At 34.0% G+C, this 15,322-nt stretch overlaps 2 long non-coding RNA genes across 2 annotated transcripts; one reads left to right on the top strand and one right to left on the bottom strand.

Moving 5' to 3' along the window:
- The first annotated feature begins 9,013 nt into the window (after positions 1–9,013).
- LOC128290496 (uncharacterized) lies at positions 9,014–10,199 on the top strand. Its single transcript, XR_008280355.1, has 2 exons — positions 9,014–9,114; positions 9,990–10,199. It is a non-coding gene; the product is annotated as an uncharacterized LOC128290496 (long non-coding RNA).
- A 374-nt stretch (positions 10,200–10,573) lies between these two features.
- On the bottom strand, positions 10,574–13,009 carry LOC108463742 (uncharacterized). Its single transcript, XR_001868140.2, has 2 exons — positions 12,237–13,009; positions 10,574–11,691 (listed from the first exon to the last, which is right to left on the bottom strand). It is a non-coding gene; the product is annotated as an uncharacterized LOC108463742 (long non-coding RNA).
- Positions 13,010–15,322: the final 2,313 nt, after the last annotated feature.

Below are 15,322 nucleotides of genomic sequence, written 5' to 3'. Positions count from 1 at the left end.
ACCACGTTCTCCTTTCCCGAGTAATAATCAATTACGAACCCATAATCTTTAATCAACTCCAGCCACCATCGTTGCCGTAGATTTAAATCCTTTTGATTCATCAAATACTTTATACTTTTATGGTCAGTAAATATTCGACATCTCTCGTTATACAAATAGTGTCTCTAAATCTTCAATACCAACACTATGGCAGCTAACTCTAAATCGTGAGTCGGATAGTTTTTCTCATGTTGCTTTACTTGTCTTGAGGTATATGCTATTACCTTGCCTTTCTACATGAGCATGCATCCCAATCCATTCAAGGAAGTGTCGCTATACACTACGAATTCTTTTTCGATTCTGGTTGCACTAAATTTGGAGCTTCAGTCAACAACGCCTTTAGTTTCTCGAAGCTTTGCTGGCACTTTTCTGTCCATTCGAACTTAACATCTTTCTAAAGCAACCTCGTTATCGGAGTAGCGATCATGGAGAATCCTTTAACGAATTGTCTGTAGTAACTCGCTAAGCCTAGAAAGCTTCTAATCTCTGATACATTCCTCGGTAGTTTCCATTCAATAATAGCCGAGATCTTACTCAGGTCAACTCTAATCAATCGCCCGACACGATGTGTCCTAAAAATCTGACCTTTTGGAGTCAAAACTCACTTTTACTAAACTTGGCATACAACTAATTATCTCTTAAAGTCTGAAAAACAGTTTTCAAATGCTCTGCATAATCACTCTCATCACGAGAATAAATTAATATATCATCAATAAAAACCACAATAAATTTATCCAAGTATGGCCAAAAAATACGGTTCATTAAATCCGCAAACACTGCAGGAGCGTTCGTTAAGCTAAAGGGCATGACAAGGAACTCATAATGCCCATACCTCATTCAAAACGTGGTTTTTGACACATCATGTTCCTTAACGCTCAACTGGTAATAACCGGACCTCAGGTCTATCTTACAAAACACCATGGCTCCCTTTAATTGATCAAACAAATCGTCGATCCTTTGCAAGGGATACTTGTTCTTCACTGTCACCTTATTGAGCTATCTATAGTCTATACATAACCTTATCGACCCGTCTTTGTTTTTCACAAAAAGTACTGGAGCACCCCATTTAGAATAGCTCTGTCTCACAAAACCCTTATCTGTTAACTTTTGTAGCTAAGCCTTCAACTCTTTTAATTCCAATGATGTCATCCTATACGGGGCAAACGATATAGATACAGTACCAATGACTAACTCGATACCAAATTCGACTTCCCTAGCTGGAGGCAGTCTAGGCAACTCTTCTGGAAACACATCTGAAAACTCACATACTATTAGCACTGACTCAATCTTTACCTCCGACACTTAGGTATTCAACACAAATGTGAGATAAGACTCATACACTTTTCTCATATATTTCTCAGCAGCCATAGAAGAAATCACTACAAGTAAGCTATCTGGTTCACTTGATTCAACCCAAAGAATATCTCAATTTTCACATTTCAATTCAATGGATTTCTTTTCACAATTTACTATGACATCATGGGTAGACAACCAATCCATACCAAGGATAACGTCAAATTCATCAAACGGCAATAACATGAGGTTAGCCAAAAAATAATGACCTCTAATTGTCAAGGGACAATTTCTATAAACTTGGTCAACTAATACATGCTTGCCTAATGGGTTTGACACCTTTACCACAAATTCTGTAGACTCGACAAGCATATTCATGCTAGACAACAGTTTCACACAAGCATACGAATGGATAGACCCCGGATCTATCAAAGCAATAACAAAAATATCATGAAGAGAGAAAGCACCTGTAATTACATTTGGTGACAATGCCTCTTCGCGAGCTCGAATGACATAAGTCCTTGCAAGCGCTCGGCCCTCAGACCTCACAGTAGAATCTAGATGCATACTTCTGTTACTAGCCCCACTTCTCAGGTTCTTATGTGGTCTACCCCTCGAAGGAGTATTACTCGCTTTTATATCTTACTTTTTGTCTTTCTCATCCATTTCAGGATAGTTTCAGATGAAGTGGTCTAGTGAACCGCACTTGAAACAACCTCTATCATTTCCTCAGAACTCACCGAAATAGCGTCTACTGCACTGTGAACAATTTGGTCTGTTCGATAAAGCACTACCAACACTTGAGATAGAAGTGGTTTAAGCCTTAAATGCCGTAGACTATTTCTTCTTATTTCTACTCGAGAATCCCACTAAAGCATTTGATCAAGTAGTGAACTCTTTCGATCTCTTAGTTCAGGACTGATATGATTTCCCCATCTACCTTTTCCTTAAGTCACGTAACTCAATATCAGCTTTTCTCTTTTCTTTGGTCAATTCTTATGCCTTACAAGCTCTTTCAACCAGCATCACAAACTCCCTTAACTCTAAGATACTAACTAATAATCGGATGTCTTCGTTCAATCTGTCTTCAAATCTCTTACACATGATAGCTTCGGTAGATACGTACTCCTTAGCGTATTTGCTGAGTCTTACAAACTCACGCTCATATTCTATTACTGTCATTTGGCCTTGCTTCAATTCTAGAAAATCCTTCATCTTCTTATCTATAAACCTCTAACTAATATACTTCTTTCAGAATTCCTCTTGGAAGAACTCCTATGTAATCATTTCCCTTGGTACAACCAACACAAGGGTATTCCACCATTGGCAAGTCGAGTCTCACAGGAGTGATACAACACACTTCATGCATTCCTCAAGTGTGCAAAATAACTCATCGAATACCTAATAGTATTTTCTAGCCAGAATTTTGCTCTCTCTAGGTCATCATCCATATTCGCCCTAAATTCCTCGGCTCCCTGCTTCCTAATTCTGTCAACCGGAGGTTTTTCCTTCTTAACATTTCTAAAACTTGGGGAGTTATGGGGACAGGCTGGGGAATTGGAGGGGGTGGGGGAGGTGGAGTGTTCGGATTCGCACAAATAAACTCTGAATACAAGGCGTCCATCATATAAAGGTAGGCTTCTCTAGCCTCTCTACCCTGACTCATTGTCACGGGCTCACTCTTTACTGGCGCGGTCCTTTCAGTGGAAGTCATCACACTTTTACAATATATTTATGGCATGTATAACTAGACTTGTACACTCGCTACGTTAATCCAAAAATCAACTAAACTGTAGTTCTGATACCACTAAATGTAACACCCCTTACCCGAGTTTGACGCTGAAACAGGATACGAGGTGTTACCGAACTTAAACACATACAACATACATTTCCTAGTTATGAAATTTTGTTCCAAGTTAAAACTTTTCACAATACCTTAATGTCCCTATTATGGGCCTACAAGACCCCGAACACACTTTGGAATTGATTCAGGACTAATCTGTACATTCTAGAAAATTTTGTAAAATTTCAAGCAGACAGAGGCACACGCCCATGTAAAAGGGCAACACGCCCGTGTGTCTTCTTAACATGGCCATGTTGAAGGCCCGTGTGGCTTACACGGCCTGAACATATCGAGACATGCCCGTGTCTATAGCCCATGTGAATTTATTTCTCGATTCAAACCTACAAAGATTTTCACACGGCTTGGCACATGCCCGTGTCTCAGCTCGTGTGTAAAAACCTTGACATTTTGTTTCTACCATCAGTAACCTTTTAGGGGTACACGGCCACGGTACACGCCCGTGTATTAGGCCGTATCCTTTACATGGTTGAGACACACGGCCGTATCTCTGCCCGTGTGGTTATTACCGGGTATTCTGATTTGTCAACTTTAGGTGCAGGAAACACACGGCCTTACCACATGTCCATAGGGTAAGCCGTATGTCACACACGGTTTAAACACACGCCCGTGTGTCTGCCATTGTGGAAAAAAATAAGGCTATCTACCAAGCCTTTTTATTACTCTTACTTGCACCAACTTAGACAACGTCAAACATAACGAATCCCAATACAAACACACATAATCAAAACAGCCACATCCAATAGAATTTTTATCAAATGCATTTAAAAGTAATCAATATTAGCCAACATCAATGGCCTATACAAAATGAATATCACATCTATATGAGCCAACACTTGTGGCTAAACTAACGTGACTCTAAACAAAAAGAACAAGTCCCTATACATGCCAAACTCTAAACATTTATACTAGCTATACCAAAAGTTTCAAGGGATAGTGTGATCGATGCCTCCGACGTCCATTGATTCCCGATATTATCTTAGCGGCACTGTAAGAAAATGGAAAAAAGAGGGTGTAAGCATAAAACTTAGTAAGTTGCATATAAATAAGTAACAACATCAATAATGCATATTATGAATTAACACAACATTCTTGAGTGAACAAAGGCAAATATCACTACATGCTTATATATCACAAGTATATGCCAAAGATTACAATATCGTCCCGAAATCATTTTCATAGCTAGAACTTACTCAAGTCATTCTTACCATCAAGGCAACATAACTAGACTCATATCTCATAAGTTTCAAATAAGAACCTATACCACTCACAACACGATTATATCATTCCATATTATTATCATAAGCTTTAAAAGTAACCCATGAAACCATTTGGAATAAAGGATATCTTACAAGCTTTACACAAGAGGGTGAATTACCGATGCCATGTCCCAGATATGGTCTTACACTGGCTCACATGTCGAGGCTGATGCCGTGTCCCAGACATGGTCTTACACTAGCTCTCGTCTCAATTTCGATACCATGTCCCAAATATGGTCTTACACTGGCTCTTATAATGTGGCCGATGCCATGTCTCAAACATGGTCTTACACTAGCACACATATCGACGCTGATGTCATGTCCTAGACATGGTCTTACACTGACTCTCACAACATTGCCGATGCCATGTTCCAAACATGGTCTTACACTGGCTTTCATATTGTTGCTGACGCCATGTCTCAGATATGGTCTTACACTAGGTTCAACCGGATATTTACCACATTAATTTCATCATGCATTATTCATAAGAATATTCAACCATATTATGCAAAATTAATCATTCAACACATAATAACGATAATGCTGCCTTACTTACGTACAACTTACCTTGGTATACAAAAAGTAGGCGACTAGATTGAATCTATCTACTAGCTTAGCCTTCCCCCGGTTTAGGTCCTGATTTCGTATTTCTTGATCTAAAATGATAAAATTCACTAATTTAATCATCACATCAATCAAGACATTTCATAATTTATATTTTGGAAAAATAACTGTTTTGCCCCTAATTTTTACAAAATTATGATTTTGCTCCTAGGCTTGTAAATCGATTTTTATAGAATTTTCTTACTAACCAAGCCTAGCTGAACTCTTTTTTTACCTATAGCATCTCAAAATTCTAAATATTTCACAAATTACCATCCATTTAACAAACTTCACAAAATAATCCATTTTAAGTATTTTCATGAAAACCCCTTTCACAAAAGTTGTTTAATTAACAACCATAATTCATTTTCTTCCATGAAAATTTAGCAAAAAACATGAATACTCTCATGGCAACTCCTTAACCTCTGAACCATTTTGCAAAATAGTCCCCCCATTAGTTAGCTTAAGCTATAAGGGCTCCAAAAGTACAAAAATAATTAAGAAGGACCACAAAAACCACTTGTAAGGGTGAAAAGTTGCTGAAATTTCAAGTTTCCAAAACCCTTATTTTGCTGAAAATTTCAGTGAAGAGGAGGCAGATGAAAGATGATATCTTTTTCTCTTTATTTTATTTTATTTCAAGTCAAATTAGTGACCAAATTTCACCTAACCTTTGACCATTTCATTTTCTTTGTCTGTATGGGCGGCCACCCTTATTAGAATGGGTCTATTTGCCCTTAAAGACCCCTAATTATGATTCTCTAGCTATTTAATACCACTTTCTAGTAAAAGAAAACTTTTGCCCTTTAGGCGATTTAGTCATTTTTCGCAATTAAGCTCACAATCGATAAAATTAATTCACCAAAATTTTCATACACTTATATAATCATACTACAACACATAAAATGATATTAAAAATAATTTCTCTGATCTCGAGTTAGTGGATCTGAAACCACTATTCCGATTAGGCCCAAAATCGAACTGTTACAAGAGGCACCGAAGTGCAAACAAAGACACAAATGTGCAATTAGAAAGACCGAAATGCAATCCCGTACAAGCATACATACTAACCCTATTGGCATGTCAATTGTATCCTAATCAATTACTACGTTCAAACTGGAACGTAACAAAATTCTTAACATTATAAATCAAAGGCACTTCCAAAATATCCATACACATGCTATGAGTCAATTACATTCATTTCAATCTCAACTAACCATATTATTAACCAACTGCTGAATAATCAACTCTCATCTGTACTTAATTGTAAACATTTTATATTTTCAATTTAATATCATAATTCAATTTAGATACAGTTTAACCAAATCATAATATCACAAGTTATATAATTATATAAATATATTTATCTATACTATAAACTTACCTACAATATGCTTCCGGTTAATTCGCAGGGACTACTCCGTAATTTTTCCCTTTTCATGATTATTGTCTTTTTGACTTGGTTATTGATCTATATAGTAATTAAATTCAATTTATTAAATTCACATACATCACAAACTCAATTCAATGCGTGATACCCTTAAGTTTTAATTATTTACACATTTTCCCTAAATTTTTACATTTATCACAAATTAGTTCATAAACCCGAAATTCCAAATTTATCAAAATTTCACAATTCCCCATACTAGCCGGATTTATTCCTATACTAGTATAGTTCATAATTATTCACAATTCACAAAAATTCCACGTAAATTTTAATACTTTATCAAATTAATCATTTAATTAAAAACTAACAAAAATCACTTTACAAAGTAATCTTAATCAACAACTAAGACTACAAATTCATCATTTAACATAAAGAATAACTAAGATTCAATAATGGTGACATCCATAATCTTTAATGGTTTCAAAAACGAAGGTACGAATTAGCTGAACCTAGTTGTAATTATATTAAAAACATAAAAATTATTAAAAACGGTGAAAATTCACTTACATGCAATGGTTTATGCTTGATCAAATGTTAACTAAGCTAAGGTGCTCTTCAACTTCTCAATTTTGGTGGTAAGAAACACTAAGGAAGATGATGCCTTATTTTTGTTTTATTTTATTTAAGTTATATTTATTTAATTATAAAATTTCCCTTCAATTAAACGCACATTTTTATCATTTTTCAAGCTTTAACCGTCCATGCCAAATAAGAATGGTATAATTTCCATTTAAATCATTCCACTTATTTGATTCAAACCATCTATTCACTATAATTCAATTATAACTAGATTTTACAACTTTCACAATCTAGACCTTTTTCTTTAATTAACTAACCAAACAATAAAAATTCTCAAATCGAACCTTTACATACTAATATAATAACTTCGTAAATGTTTAATAAGAATATTCAATCGCTTGATTTCTAAAAACAATGTCTTGTTATCTCATTTTCTGAAACCACTTGACTTTTGGAACAACCATTTATACCTAATTTATTCAATTATCTAAAAATTATCACATCAAAATTTCTATATAAAATTATAATTAACTTGTATTAATTAAATAATAATCATTACAAACTTACTCGTCGGATTTGTAATACCGAAACCACAGTCTCTGACACCACTGAAAATGGGTTGTTACACTAATTCTTGAACATCTTACATTATCATTAAAGCTCCCTCAAAGTTTAGTTAAAACTCTGCACGTCTTCTGAATTTTAGCGTGGTCGAGTAGAGTTACATTTGCAAAAACAAAGTCAATTCAATATTTCCAGGCTAATCAAAAAACAGTTGAAAAACAGTGGGCCAGCTCCAGTCACCTGTTTTGTTATCCCCGTAAGCAATCAGATTATAGTGTTACCAGTCCTCTATCAACAACTCATAAAATTGGGATTCAACATCCGGACTCAAGAAAGCACTCCAAATTTCTTTCATTGAGTAGAAAGATTGAAGGATACGTTCAGTTTGTCCACCCTTACCTGTCCACAAAACTTACTTCTTGAACTATTAGTTAGATTATGAACCAGACGATTAACGTTCAACAGAATTCAGTCCCTCCAAGAGAGCCAAATAACCATTTTAATCCTTGGTCGAGTTTTTAATCTTTATATTGCTGTAGCAATCGGTCGAACATAAGCATCACCATAAAGGGACATATTATAAGTCCATTTCGTCATGAAGAAACCATTAATTGAACCAACCCAAATGAATGTATCCTTAAGAGGAGCATTGACCTACACAAGATTAGCTAAAATCTAGTTGAAAACCCTTTCAGGTAGAAATGATTGAATAATAAAGGAAATATCAAAACTATTGTCAATAAAAGTTGTAATCAAAATACTTTTTAATTCAGATTTTAGACTCGATGAGCAGAGAGAGATTAGCGGACCATCAACAATCCACTTATCAAGCCAGAAATAAGTCCTCGAACCATCACAAATTCTCTAACAATGACACTTACCCTTTACGAACAACAAGCATCCTCCTCCAAATATGTGAGCAGCTCCTACCACGTCATGGTTCAAACAAACTACGACACGGTAGATACTTCGCTTAGAGCACCTGAACCCTCATTTTACTTTTATTCATGATGCATCGCTACCTAAACTTAGCAAGCTAGATGTCATATTATCTATAATAGCCCGTTTTTCAGTGGTGTCAAAAATAGTGGTTTCAGTACCACAATTTTAACGTGTAAGTCTATAAATATTTACGAAATCATTAGTATTGTATTAAAATTTGGTTTAGAATTTTTGACGTTTAGATGGTTATTTAAAGAAAAAGGGACTAAATCATAAAAAGTGCAAAAATTGTTTTCTATTAGTGTTTAAGTGCAATTTGTAGTAATTAGTAAAAAGAGAATAGATTAATATGACAAATTAGCCAAAATTGAGGATAGTGGATGGTGACATGATTGTTTCCTAATGTTATAATATAAAATGATAAATTTAATTAATAAATATAATGATAAAAGAAATAAATGAATTTAGTATAATAAAACAAAGGTTGGTGGGGGCATCATCTTCATTTTCTTGGTTCTCCACCGAAAATTGAAGTGATAAGCTCCATGAAAAGAGCTTGAAATTTTGGCTATATCAAGCTTATGCATGTAAGGGTTTTCCTAACTTGTTTCTCATGGAATTGACATTTTTGTGATTGTTATCTTGATATTAAGTTGGATTAAATGTTATTTTGTAAAAATACTATAATATAGAAATTATGCCATTGAAATTTTTGAAGTTTTACAGTTATAATTGGTTTGGGTAGTAGCTTAGTAATGATTTGTATTGAGTTTGTAAAGTGTTTTTAATAATTTCAGGTTTCGTTATTAAATTGGAAATAAATTAAAATGGACATGCTTTTTTGATAAATTCTGAAATTATAGGGCTATTTAGAATGATTAAAATTGTGTTCAATGGGTTTAAAGTTTAATTATGTGAAATAAGTTTGTTTTGGTTTTAAAGACCAAATTAAATAAAATGTAAATGTTTGGGGTCTAATGTGCAAAATTATAAATAAGAAGTTATATGTATTAAATTGAGCTAATAATTGAAATAAATTATATCATAAATCAAGAACAAGTAGATAATAGAGGAAAAAAAGTAGTGAATAGTCCCTGAATCTTTGTTGTTATTGCAATTTAGCCCTAGTAAGTTTGTTCGTTTATTTTGATATAATTTACAATATGAATTAAATAAGAATTTAGTTGTTGACTGTTAAAGTAAATATTTCAATGTTAAATTAGTATGAATGGGCATAATAACATGTTGGACTTGGTTTAACGGTAATATCTCCTAAGCCAATGAAAATAAGATAGAGTACAATTGGCATGCCAATAGGTTATAGTGTGCACTATTTGGGATTGGTTTAAGATGAGATGATAATTCTTGTTTATTTCTTGTTCACTAAACATACCAAAACCCATTATTTGTTGCGGACTATCATGTTATATCTATAGTATTTCTGACGTGTTACTGGGGGCAGATGTAAAACCTTTGGGCTTGGCACTTGGTGCCGAGGTGTGTTATGAGAGAGATGTTAGGCTAGGCACTTGGTGTCGAGACGTGTTACCGATTGGATTAGCTCATTGGAGTGTTTTTGCGTGTTTCGAATTGATAATTGTGTACTCATATTTGTATATCGTTCATCGAGTAATGTTTCTTATATTGAATGGTTTGTTATTGAATGTTATAATTTATTTTATATTTATGTTTTTGTTTGATGATAAATGTCCTTATTTGGACAGTAACGCACTGTAACTCCAATCCGGCAGCAAAGATAGGTTAAGGGTATTACATTATCATAGATTTCAACCTCAATCCACCAACCTTTATTGGGGCAAAAAGCACATCCCATCTCACCAATGAACTCTTCTAACTTCCTCCATAAATCCTTAAACAAACCCCTAATTGCGCTTGTCTAACTGATCACAAACACCTATCAGAAGACAAAAATACACATAATATATACAATATATATATTATTATTGGCTACTAAGAATATTTACAAGAACACAACAAAAAATAAGTAACTTACTTGCATATGAAAATTAGGTCAGAATTAACCCATTATTCAGCAAATCAAAACTTTATTATAGAAAAAATTTTCTCAAAAAATTAAATAAAAAGCAATTCCCAAGAAAGATTAGAAGGGCCACATGTCCCCACTTAAAATCCAACCTCCTAGAAAAAATATTGTCAATGTCGGTTATTCTAAATCAAAGTGAAAATTAGGGATCTAATAAAGTGAGTGAGATTTTATTCCGCTTAACTTTATCACCCTAGTAATGTTTAAGACATTGACCATTGACTTTGAACTTACCTCCCTTACCATCATGTAGTTCAATGACCCCGTATGGAAAGATTTGGCAAATGGTGAATGGACCAGGTCAATGAGATTTTAACTTACCGGAAAAGAACTTTAATATGGAATTGAACAACAAGACTTGTTAACCTGCTTCAAACCCACAGATTCGAATGTGTTTGTCATGTCATATTTTTAATTTCTCTTTACACAACTTGGCATTTTCATACGAAAACATTTGAAATTTTTCTAATTCATTGAGTTGAAGCATTCATTTCTCTCCAACAAGCTTGAGATCCAAATTAAGTTGCTTGAGAGCCTAGTAAACTCTATGTTCTAACTCCAAAGGCAAATAACAGACTTTCCCAAAAACTAACCGATAGGGAGACATTCCTAAAAGTGTTTTGGATGTTGTCCGATAGGCGCACAAAGCATTATCCAATCTTTCGGATTAATCTCACCGATTTGGATGGATTACCTTCTTGAGTATACCTTTTATCTCCTTATTTGCCAATTCAACTTGCCTATTTGTCTGTGGATGGTAAGTTGTGACAATCTTATGCTTCACTTCATGTTTGTTGAGCAACCATTTCAACCCAAAAGAAACTCTACTTACTTGTGAATTACGGATTAAACCATGAAGATATACATATGAAAAAGAAACAATTGCTATGAATTCGATTCTCATCATGACCATTACGTTCTGACAATCTTATGCTTCACTTCATGTTTGTTGAGCAACCATTTCAACCCAAAAGAAACTCTACTTACTTGTGAATTACGGATTAAACCATTAAGATATACATATGAAAATGAAACAATTGCTATGAATTCGATTCTCATCATGACCATTCTTGCAACCCTCAAGAACAACATATCCTGGCTGTCCAAAGTGAAAAACTGTTAAAGACCAACAGTTAAAACATAGAAAAGTAGATCAAATGGAATTTCTTGAGACCAAGCATGTTATAATGCCCTCTAATTTGTTATTGAATAATTATTAGAAGCACTCTCTTACGGAAAAGAATAGGGAACATCATTTCAGCGATAGGAACACAAATCCGAACCGATAACCCCTGAACCCATCAAGCTAAGCACACACACCGCATAACATAGATGAAAAAGCAAAAAGATAGATACATATCTAAAATCAAATGTTAAAAATAGAGGGAAACAAAAAACAGAAAAAATAGAACACAGTAGACTAAAAAATTATATGATTCCGCCCTCATCCGAATCCAAGTATCATATTTCTATGTGCTTTTACTCGAAAAATAATAGGGAAAACAATAATGGTATCACCAAAAAACTTAGTAGTTTCAATTGTTAAAAACAAGTCACAGATTTCAAATTCCCAATGGCAGACTCTAAATCATTGCAACAAATGAGTTTAACAGCTTGATAAAAAAATTCTATAGATCGAAATACCTGAAAATTATCGCTAATGGAAGGCAACGGGGAGGTTTGCGGGTTGGGAAGGAGAACCGCCAGGAGAACTGCTCCAAAAATCTCCACGTCGTACGTCCTGAACTTGAGCAGCAAATTGCAAGCTCCACATCACTTGCTCAACAGAAAGGTCTCAAGGGTTTCTCCCTCTCATAAAAACCCTATTCCTGCTGTAAAGTGAGGATGTGTGTGTGTTTGGCTTTTTCTGACCTAAAACTAAAAAATATTGAGGAAGAAATTGAGAAGAGACAGAGAGAGACGGAGTCGGCGAATAAATAGAGTGCTATGGATTGAAGACAGAGGAATGTGTAGATGCGGAGGAAGTGGCTAAGGTTTGTTTTGAAAGGAAAAGAAGGGAAGGAAGACAGAAGAAAGAAAGCAAAAGAGATTGGATTAACAAAGAAGGAAGAAGGGAAAACCAGCAAAAAATAAACGAGTAAAAAAAACCTGAGAGTTTTTTATATTATTTTATTTTGAAAATAGTTTAAGAATATTAATGGTTTCATTTATTACTTCTTCAACTTGCTGGTCTTTCAATTGGTTACATCATCAACTGGGTCGGGAAAATACTAGGATTCTTTAGTCTGTATAGAGTTTTTAGATTTTGAAAACAGTTTTAAGAATTTTAATGGTTTCATTTATTGCTTCTTCTCTTGCCGGTTACTATACAGAAAGAGAAGGGGGAAAGAAACCTAAGAGATATTTTTGTATTATTTTATTTTGAAAATAGTAGGAATTTTAATGGTCTCAGTTATTGACTTATTGTGTAACGGTCATTTGGAGAGCTATACTAATGGCTTCATTTATTGTCATTTTTCTGGAAAAAAATAAAAAACAAAAGTAACCTTTTCTCTTTTCTCCTTTTTTTGAGGGAAAATGGTTGGACTTTATTTATTACCAAAACAGTCCCAAAGCATAACCGAGTGCATTAAAAACAAAATGATAAGGAAAAAAACATTTAGAAATACAAGACACAAAAATCCAGCCACAGTCAAAGCAACGGTCAACTGGTAAGAAAAATGGTGGACAAAGGCTCACCTAACGAATTGGGCTTTAAAAATATTGCTGGCCTAGTGAGACCAAACGGTACTGCTAGTGGGTCTCCTGTTGGGCCTGTTTTGACTAATAAGTTGGTATATGGTACTCAGTGTGGGAATGACGTGTCCAACAAGAATTTAAAGGAGACTAGCAAGCTGTTGGACTTTAATGGCCCACTTGAAGGTAAGGCCCTTCCTAAGGTGGACAGGGCTATGGAAGGATTGGGAAAGTAGCAAGCCGCCGAAGCTGCTATCGACAAACAGAAGCCGGTGATGCAAGATGAGATTGATTTTTTATAAATTTGATATTATTATTTTAGCTAAATTTTGTTATTAATTTTTAAAAAAAGTCAAATTATTATTTTTTAAATGGAATATTGATTAAAACTTTTTTATGAATTTTAGTGTGGCAACTCGCATGACGGTTCATGTATATTTAATGCTAACATGGTACTATTTATCTTATATGAACATTAACAAATAATTTAAAATAATAAAAAATATAAAAAATATTAAACAAAGTTTTACTAAGTTAATAAAATATATAATAAAAAAATAAAGTACTAGTAGGTTGTCAAGTAGACTTCTATATTTAAAATTTTAGCGTTTTAGTCGTTTTTTGTTAAAAAAATAGTAATATGATTCTTTTTAAAAGATTAAATTGTCAAATTCGACTCTTTTTATAAGGTTTATAAGCAAATTTAACCTTTTTAAAATATTGTATTCAAATTTAGATTAAAAAATAAGGGTTAAATTAACAAAAAAATTGTAAATATTGAGGGCTAAAATTATAATTGTGAAAATTTATTATGAAACTTATTTGCAATTTGGTTACTATAGCAAAACTTGAAAAGGTAAGCTGAAAAGATGTTGAGGCTAGAAAGTTGAACAACATGCGAACCAGGAAAGTAAAATAATCATGTAAGCGAAGTCGCCTAGCGAACCTAGAAAAAGAAGTTTTGCAAGGAAATCCAGAGGATAATATAACATTATAAGCAAAGCGGCCTTGAAAGGGAAGCCTTGATGGCTTGGATATAAATGGTGCCTACGTGGTGGCTTGTGTATGTGGCAATATCTTCAGGAATAAACCCAACAGCTCTTCAACATTGGATGATATCTTGTACCTTATGAAATCTTTCATGTTATTATAGATTAAGTGACCTTCAATCAACAACTGACATAATGGTGTTAAAATTGTCACATGCCAAAATCATATCATTAGCTTCTTTTGTGATATACTGCACCAACACTCTTAGCGAAACACATATATTGTTTTCATATTGCATTTTGGCTAGCCAAATATATATTAGAAATAGAGGGGTAAGGCTTATGAAATTTATAACCAATAAAATTCCAACTTCGATAATGCCTTAGCAACTTTGACGAGCTATAAAGGAAATTAAAATTCATTATCATCAAATTGTGCAATGCTTATAATGGTAATATAATTCACATCATAAAAAGAATGAGCCACAGTTATAATTAACTTCAAGGTTGTCTCAATGCTCTCTGTCCAGAAGCCAAATCCGTGGTTCAAAACACAAGGATTTTCACTCATTTAAGAGAAAAACAGTGAATTATATCATGTACAATAACCAACTTCTGGACACTTGATATATATGAGATCCAACTTCTAGGCCATTGCCAAGCAATAACAGCAAAGAAAGTTTAAGAGTTTTTCACAAAGTGGGACCCTTCATCACTGATGATAAACCTTGAAGTTTCAAATCTTGTGAACACATGCATTTGTAAAAACCACATCACCACCTTAAATTAGAGAAGATGTCCATCATGTTTATAGGCCGTCAACTGCCACCATAAAAGAGCGACATAAGTAGAATAAATTAGAGAAGATGCCCATCGCAAGAAAGTACTATTCCATCCCGTAGAGAAGATTGTCCACATCCCTTGCGAACCTTGTCCCTTAAATTTTTTTTATTTGAGAACATCTATTTTCCATTGTTTCAGTTCTAAAGCCAACATCTCATTACCCAAAGCAACCTTGTAGACAGTAAGCTACAATTTGCTCTT

The sequence above is a fragment of the Gossypium arboreum genome, chromosome 3 (assembly GCF_025698485.1).
Source record: "Gossypium arboreum isolate Shixiya-1 chromosome 3, ASM2569848v2, whole genome shotgun sequence".
In the NCBI taxonomy this organism is placed as follows: Eukaryota; Viridiplantae; Streptophyta; class Magnoliopsida; order Malvales; family Malvaceae; genus Gossypium; species Gossypium arboreum.
The sequence above is the reverse complement of the archived record's forward strand: the minus strand, read 5'-3'. Positions and strand labels throughout refer to the sequence as shown.